We start from the raw sequence: 11,310 nt of genomic DNA, 5'->3' as shown, positions 1-11,310 counted from the left end.
TACTTATCAAGGATAAAATCCTAAAAGACTTTTCGAAATGAAACCAAACAAGCTTCACATAGTGAGTACTTGTATAAATTTAGTGCTACACACATTTCGAACATACTAAATGTGTTGCAACTACTCACATTTCGAACATACTAAATGTGCTGCAACTACTCATACAACAGTTTTAAAATGATTTTTCAAACTACAAGTAGAAATGCATTTTACAAAATGGAATACCAAATTTCTCCATTCAAATTAACTATCAACAAGCCAAACTAGCAATGTAATGCTTAAAGAAAACATTGTTGCATATAAGTGAATTATTTATGAACGTCACTTTTACAAATTACCCAACTATGGGGATATGCAACTAGTACAAAACAAAAATTTACAAACTTCAGTTGGACAAATAGTCTGCCCATTTCTTACCCAACCAAGTGAATGAACCCTCTATTTGAACTTTCTCTTCTTCTGAAGTTGCTTTAGGGATGGTCGCATCTTGTGCCACTTTTTCTTTTGTTGCTTCCTCTTCTGGTGCTTGCATGATTTGCATTCCCTTACCAGGATGAAGTTGTGGAAACAATTTCCAACACTTTTTGACCCAATGTCCATTGATATTGTAATGAGTACGGAAGTTCTTTTGAGCTCCTCTCGACTCACTTGCCTTTATCCTTGGATGAGATTTTCTCCTTTTGATCTCAATTCCAGTAGACATAAACATCTTCTTGATCATAGCTTTCCCTTTATTGCACTTATCTACACAATCGTTAGATGAAAGGCAAAAGGTGAATGGAAACATTTTCCTCAACATGTTATTCAAATATGCATGTTGTTTTCCATCATGAACAACATTTGAATTAACAGGACAATTATACCTCTGTTTTTTGTCATTTGGCTTACGTTGCCTGCATGAGGAACTTGTGTGGCAAGAAGAACTCGGCTTTCCTTCTTCTTCAACTTTTACATCTCTCTTTGGAGACGTTCTGCACTGTAAGTCCTCCTTACGCTTGAGGAACCAAGCGGGAACCATTTCTGGATGCAACTCCCAACATCTTGCCTCCTCATGTCCTTTCTTACGGAAAAAGGAACACGATATCCATGAACTATCACTAGAAGACCACTCTTCTTTTGCAACATAGCCTAAGCCTTCATATTTAGGCCTCTCCTTGGCCTCAATTGGATTTTTAATGCCTTACTAGTTTACTCCAAGGCCTCCTCCCTTGTAACCCATATTGGTTAAGAGCTTGGATCCAATGCCTTTACTGTGTTTTTCAAAGGCTGCAAATGAATTTACATCAACACTTTCGCATAAGGAAGAAGCATGTAAATTCTTACCATTTCCTTCATCTTTCGATTGACACTCGAAGATGTTTTCGATTTCCCTTTTAATTCGATATAGTCCTTTTGGACTCTTCGGCTATCTTCTTTCAGCTCCTCAGATTTGGGTGTTGATAGAACCTCATCTTCCACATCATGTGGACAAAAGGTACAAAATTTTCCATCTACCTTCTCGAAGGGACCTTCTACACTAGCATCTTGCATAATAGTTGTAGAAAAGCATGAAGATTGTGAAGAAAATGGTGGTTTATCACCATTCTTGTTACCTTCTTCCCTTGGAGAACATTCTCCTCTTGGAGGTATAGAGCTTTCACCTTGCAATTTGGTATTCCTCTCTTCATAGAGGACTTTCACCCTTTCTGCCATGTCTAAGAAAGCCTTTCTAAAAGCCTTCATATCCTCTAAAATTCTTGCATGCTCTCCTCCTTGGGACATGCTTTTCTTGAAGATTCTACTGCAATTTGAGGTAGAACTTGGTGGTAGAGATTGTAACAATCTTTCTCTCCTTTCCAAAACCTTCTCCTCAATGGACTTCAAAACAAATTCACTTGCAAACAAAAGTCAATTCCTCCTTGCGCAAAGAAAACCATAGCTTTGATACCAACCTGGTCTGAATTGGGGCAGATTAGTAATGTTTTGTTAATCCCCCTCATCAAAATATAAGAACATGCTTGAGGTTTGACTCCAAAATAGCAAGTAAAAGCATGAATTTTATGTGTTTTTACTTAGGTTAGTTTCATGAAGAAACTTAAAACATGAAACCAAAACACTAAATGGAAGCATGTATCAAACAATAATACACCATCCATTGATAAAGGAGTTCACCCCTCCTAGGCTACATCTCCTTGGATCATCTTTGATGGCATGACCTCTTCTCATTATGTTCAATATCAAGAAAAGAATAGTACATAAGCTACTGAAATGAAATGGCTAGTTTCTCCTTCAAAGAAACAACTCCTACAAAATTTCTCACTCCATACACATGTTAACCTACAATTAAACATGTAAATTTTCAGCAAACACAGGCATCTTACACCAAGACCCCATACTCCAACTTCCAAGAACATAAACAGTTCTACAATCCACTTGAGGTACTTAAACAATTCTCTTTCTCCATACATATAGAGCAAAGAAGAAATAAAGCTACATCACTGCTATAATGGTTGCTGCAGAAAACATATGCAGGCTAGAAGACCCCTGCAAGGTCATCTCCATCTTGGAACTCCTCCATAAACTGAATCAACACTCTGGTTGACTAGGGCACCCATAGGCTTCACTTTACAAAAAGCTTATCCAGAAGGGCTCCTTTGCTCTTGAAACTTGTTCCAATGAGTTCAAAATGCCCAAAAATGGCTATCAAGCCTCTTTTTGCATCCCATTTGGTCGAAAATTATCTTAGTTATGACTTGTGTTAGTCTTTCCACAATTTTCTCCTCCAAATCTGGCTTACTACCAGTTAAATTCATTATCCGCTAAAATCAGCGGTTCCGCCATCATACCCGCATATCGTGTGGTTAAGGGCCGAATGGTCACATGTAGAGTGGTGGTCCGAAAGAAAAGGCTATGGCTCCATAGCCCTCTCAGATATCACAATCGGCGAAGTCCATCGGCATATAGACCCTTACATCAGGTGCTCTATGGACCCGCAGGGATTATTAAATACAACATATAACATATTGCATCCGGGAACCCCATCGAAATCGAAATCGCAATCAGTGCTTAAACCTTCGACGTATCAACCCAACTTGTGTTTTGCGATAACACGGACCAGCCAGAATTATAAATCTCAATGCATAAAACATCGCATCCAACAGTCTTATCACAATCAGCACTTTCCCTCAGCAGATATCAAAGTCCATACACTGTGATAGTAGCGAACCCCTCGAGGTTATAAAATACAGCGTATAACAATATTAGGTCTGGAAGTTCCCCATCGCAAATCGCAATCGGAGGTGACATATATATATATCGGTACCGGGTGCGATATATGATTGTGATATATCGCATCGCAACCCTGACTGTGTCGAGGGCCGATTCTTAATATTATGTGATTGTGATCGCATCGGATCGTAGCCTGCTCTACGCCGAGGGCTGATTCTTTAACGCCGACCTGTCTTTTGCTCTGATATGTGATATGCGAAGGAAAATGGCGGCCTACCACCTAGAACCTCTTCATTCGCTGAAGGGATTTTCCATGTCATCCAATCCTGCCATGTCATCAAGTCAACCATGAACTTTGATTTGCTCTAACTTCTGCATATGAGCTCGAATTTGAGTTTTGTTCACACCGTTGGATTCAGAATGACGAGCTCTTTCATTTGAAGCTAAGCTTATCAAGATTCTGACAGTTTGAATTTTTGGAAAATTTTGAGCTATTGATCATCCAACCAGTGCATGTCAATTAAAATGTCATATGAACCCAATAGAAGTATGTTGAGATTTGTTATGGTTTTCATGTTATCTAGTTCTAAGTGGCATAACTCCACTAGCTCCATCACTCTCTTTTTGGCTCTCATGGCTATCTAGACTAGCCAAGACTTGGCATGTGCTTTCTTTTGCAAGGCACAATCTTCTATAATTTTGGGCTGATATGTCTGAAATTAGAGCCTAGATTAATTAAAATCAAAACTAGTTGGTTAATGATCATACCTTCCATTTTAGGAATTCAAACTTGATGATCCACTTGTTGGTTATCCAACGTTACATAAATTTGAGGCACATTCTAAGCCGCATTGTTCATTGGTGTTTCCTCTTGCATGTTGTATAACATTTTCTCATTATGTTGTTGTTCGTTAGGATAGTCCTTCTGCAAGCCCTTTCCTCCACATATCCAACACTATAATATTCATCTATTAATTCCCTTGGCCTCTTCTCTCACAGGTTTAGTGGGTCGATCTTTATTGTCACCATGGAATTTCATTGGAATCCCCCTCTAGCACGGGTGGTGAACCTACTATTTTCCCCATCTGCCTGGGCCCATAATATTTTGATCCTTTTCCTTTAAATATGGTCATATCCTTCTTCTTCCAATATGTCTGGACTTCAGTATTATTCTCAGAATGATCATAGAAGTACTTAGTTTTCTGGATGGTGTCTGCTAATTTTCTTGGACCATTAAACCCAATCATGTCTTAGTCATCTTATGGTAAACCACTAAGGTTCCTTTGAATCTTCAACTTGTCATATTTTATGTATGGAACATACCACAACAATCCTAAGAATGTATTTGTGCATTCGTTTGTGGTAAGTTTCCCTAGTTTATTCTTATGGAAATTTTTAATTTTGTTATCACAGTAGCTCTTTGATAGGTACTTCTCATGCAAATATTCCTCAAACTCTCTCCATGGAAAATCCTTATCCCTAATTCCCTTGAAATTTCTCAAATACTCCTACCAAATATCAACTTTTCCTTTCAAGTTAAAAACGGCTACTTTGGCCTTCTGGCATTAATCTTTCTCACTCCTTCCTTGCCAGCGATGTCTTCTGGATGCAACACTTAACAATTGGTTATGGCTACTAGACTCTCCTTCTAGAGTTGGGAGGGGTCTTTTACCTCACTGTCTATTCACTCGTTTTTCTATTTATTTTCCTTGACTTACTTTCTTCTATGTTATTAATCTCCAATCCATGTCTCCATACTCCTAATGGACTTTGATTGGATTTGTGTTTTCCTATATAGTTGGCACCAATATTGTGTCATTTTTTCCATTGCAAATATGATAGACTCTGCAAAATTATTGCATTCACCTTTTCTTGCTTCTTTTGTGCTCTAAACAGATGTTCATTGTTTACCTTACAACTTCTCAATTCATCGTTCAACCTCCTGAGAGTGTCCATCCACTCAAGGGAATTCTCGTCCAACCTATTTCCAACTATTTTCTCTTCCTAATTATCTTCGGATCTATTTATTTTGTATTACACCATTCTTCTACTCATTCTTTTCTTTTTGGATAAAACTTGTGTTTTCTTATGTGTTTTCACACACACACATTATGGAAATAGTAACATATTTCCTTGGTTTTCGACACTAAACATGTTGATCTAAAACTATTCACAAAATTAAAACCCATGTTAGTCACATAGAATATAAGATGTGTAAGAATTTTAGCAAGGTTAGCAACTACATCAACAATAAATCTAAAGAAAGTCAAAATATGCAATAATTAAAATGTTATATTAAATTATGTCTAAGAGCCTTTTCAGGTCTAGTGTTGAACCTAAGCTCTAGTACCACTCTATAACACTCCCTCCTACCCCCTTTTACTATATGGGGTTGCGGGAGGTGTTAACTATTTACTTTAACCCGACCTCGAAGGTCTATTATGAAGATGGGGTTACAAAATCCTCTTTTCTTCCAATATCAGTGAAACTTAAAAAAAAAACTCCACCATCGCATTCATCTTATAGAGATATTTCAGTGATATCAATTATATCTCAATCTGACTCTTGGAATGAAAGTTATGCCCTTCTGAATTTTGACCAATTATATGGAGCCACATCAATATTGAGCTACCACATGGAATCCATGTGGCTCCTATCTGGCTCATGTGATGCCACCACATCAACATAATGTGGGTTCCATGTCATCACAACATGATTCCATGTCATCATGGGTTACCATGTGGCATCCATGTGGCCACTAGAAGATCGCCATGGCACTTGCCATGTCAACTTAACACGAGGCCCCACCAAGCCCTTCCCCCTTCATGCTTTACAACATGTTTACATTATATCTAATTTGCATGGAATCTGGCATTTCAACCTTGTGTTAGCTATTACTATTTTTGAACCCCCAGATCTATGGATCCATTCCTCGTGCAATTTATTTGGCGTAGGACCCACCAAATGATATCGACTCACCAAAAATTCAGCCCCTCACAAAATTATATGCCCTCATCCATATATGGATCTCTAGATCTCACTACAGCCACTCCTCAATGTAATTTGACCATACATTACATCTGACCATCCAGCCTTCCACCTCATATTCACTCCTTTCCACATCCAGATATTTGGATCTACCACAAGGTAATCCAGCCCTTTATGCATCCATTCATGCACAGATGTAAGTGTTCCCGCCACACCTCAGAGGCCTAGATCCTAAATGTGGACCATGTTGGATGAAGGTGTTGACAATGTTGGACCCGCCAACATGTCAGGGGATCTCCCCGATAAGAAGTCCCAATTAGACCTCAGATTGTTTGGTGTAGGAGTCCCAGCAGTGGGTCCTACGGTATTGCCTTGACCGTGGTTTCACACAGAGGCAAGTAAGATGTCCCTGTTGGTAGCAAAGGTGTGATAGCTGTGGCGAGTCAAGGAAGGTGTATGAATGGTTCTAATACACGGAAAGTGGGGCGAGTGCGCCCCTTAGAAACCTATAATAGTACTCAGCTTGGAAGGGAACACACGAACAAAGATGCATCGCCAGCTAGGAAGCAAGTTAGCGAGCAATCCAAAGTGATTTTTAAACCAATCAATACATTTTAGTAAGATTTGTACATACTTATATAGAATAGTCCATACATGCATGCGTAAGCAAAAAAATACATATATCATTTAGAGTAAACAAGAGAGCTGGAATACAATACAACATATGCATGAAACACGATGGCTCTGTTATATTAAGAAGTGTAAGTTCCAACCATACAATACATCCATGTCCACCTGTTATCCCCAATAGTGGAACGTTACAGCCACAACCACCTGCTCCTCCAAAGAGATATACTAGCTCTGTGCAGTGGAGAAGCCAAGGCTCGTTACAATATTGTCCAAGCTTTCTCTAAGATACTCCTATTGGAAGGTTGGCTGACAAAAATCCTTTACGATGAGTTATGAGGGACTATTTATAGCAAAGGGTGGGGTGATCCTTGACATTCCCCTTTGTGACAGTTCATCTACCCTCATGACTCTTCATCTACTCTATGACTGTTACATCCAACTATCGACACTTGAACTTACACTTGACAAGATGTTACGTTACAATTCACATGTACCCATGGGAGAAAAAAATGGCTTGAGCAAGCCATTCAAGACATCACTATGACTCAGATAACCGTGGGAATTCCAACTCTTCAACATCTTCACGATGATCAACAGTAGCGTACTAATGCCAAGATCAGTATTCCGCAATGGTGTTCGTGTACTCCAAGGTGACATCTTTTTGGAACCTGACTCTTACCTCCATAGCATCCGAGTACACTGATCAGGCTCATCTATCCAACTCGTCTGAAAGCATGCACATCATTCTCTTCAACGCGACCAGACCAGCAACATACTTGTGCATGGTGTGTGCACTGATTGGCAAGCCTGCGCTAGTGGCTATGCCCATCAACTCACCAAAGTACGAGTCAAGCTCTAGTCAGAGATGTGCCTTTGTCTTCGCATGGGTGAGAGTCCCAATGGATGGGATCACATGTGCGTGCACCACAACATCCATACTCTTGAATACACGTGCATGGGAAGCTTGTAGACTAGTGATGAGCTGTGGGAGCTCTTCATAGTTCCGGATCTGACTCTGGATGCATGCCTTTAGCTCAACCGCTCTGGGCTTCATCATCTTAGGCAAGTGAAGCGGGGCTCCCTTGTATCTCATCGTCCACGTTTTCATGTAATCAATAGCAGTATGCACGTTCGACAAGATACGTGCTCTCCTAGCACATCGTTGCTACCATTCATTGAGATGGACGACTACTTTATGCATGGTACCAAACTTGGAATACAATGCCCGCATGACTGTGTTAAGGGACAATATTTCATCTAGTATTTCCTTCTTCAGTTCTTCTCGGGCAGACGTTGTCACCAATTCTCCTCCTTGCTTGGCTGTCTGTAGATCCTTATCCATTCACTCATTCTCAGCTATCAGAAAGCAAACTCTTGAGCTAGTGGCTTCGGCATATGATCTAGTGGCATCGGCCAAGGTTGTTGGATGTTTACGCACGTCAAACACGATCACTTGTTCCTTGTACTGTGTAAGAGATGTATGATCTTCCGGAGTTGACACTCTACGGGATTGCACAACTCTATGTTGAGACTCGTCGAATGAGATGTTGTGCATCTCTCCCTCCAGCTGATCTCCAAGGATCTCGATGTCTTCTTGGTCACTTAGGACTTTCTCATCTTCTGGATGCGGTGAAGCTGGTGGGTCAACCTCTTGGTGGTGAGACATGAGGTCAATGTCCTTCTCTAACTCCTGTTGCTCCATGTTCGTATCCATATGTTCAAGCGCTCGCTCTATCTCCTAAGCAAAGTCCTGCTCCTGCGATGGTTCACCCTGTTTGCCTAATGCCAGCTGTTCTGATGAGTCCACTACCTGTATGGGCATTGTTTCATCCGTCTGCACATGTTGCGCCCCCTGCTATACTTGTTGTTGTTGCACTTCCCTCTCCTGTTTGTGCAACTCCTGTTCCTTTCGGAGTTGCTCCTTCAACTCATGCAACTCCTTCTCTGTTTCCTCCATTCTTTGTTTCTCTCTCTGCCTTTGCGCGTTTCGCTTATCACGTTGTTGCCTCTTTGCCTCTATGGCCATAGCTTCTTTCTCCACAAGTGGATCTTCTCGGAACTTGCAGCTTTGCTCTTCCTCCATGTGATCGACAATCTTCTTCTTGCCCTTGTCACGCGCTGGTATGTTAACCTCTACTGTTGTTGCTGCTTCTAGTGCTCTCCGGGATGCTGCTTCATGTTGCATTGCTAACCATTCCACAGCGAAGCCAACCAGTTCATTGGGTCTGGAGGAGTTGTAACAATATCTCCATGGGTCCTCCCTCGCCCAATGACATGCCCCGTGGATCCAGTTGAACTGTACTCTCGTGCAGTGATATTTCACAAGACAATATGGGTCATATGGATTGTAACTTCAGAGGTTGAATGGATACTTATTCATCTGCTCTGATTCGACATCGCATGCTTGAAAATCCAGATCTCATATAACCCAATTCACAGCGGAAGAGCAGGCCAAGGTGCCTTCTTCTTCCGATGCAACCTAGATATCAATCCTGCAGAGATGTGATATGCTACTTCCTGCATGATGAGTATGTCCAAGGAAAATTCGGTAGAACATGCGGAGGATTCTCTGCATTGTACATCTGTATGAATTGTCGGACGGTAAGGCATACCGATCAATGATGTCTATCAGTGCCTCCATTGTTTCCTTCGACATGCAGGGTGGATCTTGTTCGAATATCATCTTGTAAACCGGGGTGACAAAATGATCAAATAGTCGTGTGATAACTCCTCTGAAGCTGTTTTCGAACAACATCTTACAATAAGTGTTCACAGCAGTCTCCGTTGGTGACCATGCCCACTTCAAGCCCGGGAACTCCTATCGGGCACAGACTGCATCCAAGATGTAGGCGGACATGTATATTTCTACTTTCATACATTTGGGCGGTTGTTGAGCCCTCGTTACCTATTCCTTTAGCTGATGAGCCAACATGTTAGACCAGTTGCATGGTTGGCCCTCTCTGGCCAGTTGGTCCAATGCGATCACCCAACTCTGTGGGAAGGTCTCTACACTTTCTTGGCCATACAGTTGACATGAAAAAATGACCAAGTATTGATACTCCTTCTGCACTATATTTGTCTCGTAGATCTGGTTGGGTGTCATCCTGAATCTAGCCGTCTCCTTTACCCAGTTCTTCAAAATGTCTCTGGGTTGGCATTGCCACTGGGTAAGCTAAAGGGAGTCTCCATGGTAGTCACGGGCTCCAATGTCTGATACATCTCATCATAATCATGTGCCCTAAAGGTTACAATCTTCATCTCGCTAACACTGCTTAAGGTCATCGTCTCAGGATGAGTGTGTGAGACGATCCAGTGTATCATGTCCGTGCATGGGAACGCGGGGTATCTGCATGCAATCCTATACAAGCCAGACTTGTGGATGTTCACATATACCTGGCGGCCTTTAAGGTCTTCCCCAAATGTGCCTGCAAATGCATCATTAACCTCTTTCAATTTCAGCTTGATGTCCTTGTCTAGAGTCATCTTGGTATCTTAATAGATCGGTATATTTGCGAACACTCGCTCAACTGCTGCTCTAATTGCACTTCCATCAATGTCCTTTGATCCTGCTCCCTTGGAGGCCATTGATCCTGAACTGTTAAGAGGTGGATGAACACCTGCTAGATCTGGAGACAAAGCGACATGCATGGCAAGAAATCTGTCAGCAAAAACCAAATCAAATTCAGGAGCGACATAACACATACCTGGGGATTGACTGGAAAGGATTGTGCAATTTCTTCTAGGAGGCTAGGAGACTAGCTGCCAGACTTGTGCAAAAGAAGTCTAGGTTGTCTAGGAGGCCTGACTGGCTGCTGGAATTGCGTAATGTGCAATCCAGGCTGACTGTTGACTGCTGGAATTGCACAATGCGCAATTTCAATTGGAAATGGCTGCAAACTCAATGACTGCATTGCACAATTTTCTGGGCCAGCAGTCACTCTCCCTCAGAAATGTGAAAAGCAGGACTGGAGGAAAACTTACTAGGCAGAAATTCACATTTCCTGAGGGGAAGACAGAGCCTTCCCTCTCAGGATTGTGCAATGTTGTCTTAGTGAGGCTGTTAAATTGGCAACTAGGGCCAAACTCCATGTGGGTCAACTTATTTATGGCAGCTGATATTTTTATTGGATCCCTCTCGTCGAGAGGTGTAGGATTGATCCAAAGATCATCCGATTCCGATAATTATTTATGGAGATATGAAATTATTTTTGTTTATGTAATTATTTTCAAGCCGACCAGCTCTTACGTAGTCTCTAGAAGCCCAACTGATGTGTCTATTCAACCTCTACGTTTTTAGTATAAATAAGAGAGGATTTGGAGTCATTATAGGACACTCTCTTTAGGTGATCCCCTCTCCACGTCTTTGGTTTTTGGAGAAGAGATACTAAAGAGTATGATGCCCTAGCTACAAGTACGATGCCCTAATCCAGCAACTATACGCACAGTTAAGTGTGGAAGTGAAACGGTGTTTATACGCTGGACATA

The sequence above is a fragment of the Pinus tabuliformis genome, chromosome 6 (assembly GCF_031772625.1).
Source record: "Pinus tabuliformis cultivar Carrire ecotype Pingquan chromosome 6, CPIR1, whole genome shotgun sequence".
Taxonomy (NCBI): domain Eukaryota; kingdom Viridiplantae; phylum Streptophyta; class Pinopsida; order Pinales; family Pinaceae; genus Pinus; species Pinus tabuliformis.
This window is presented reverse-complemented; position numbering follows the sequence as displayed.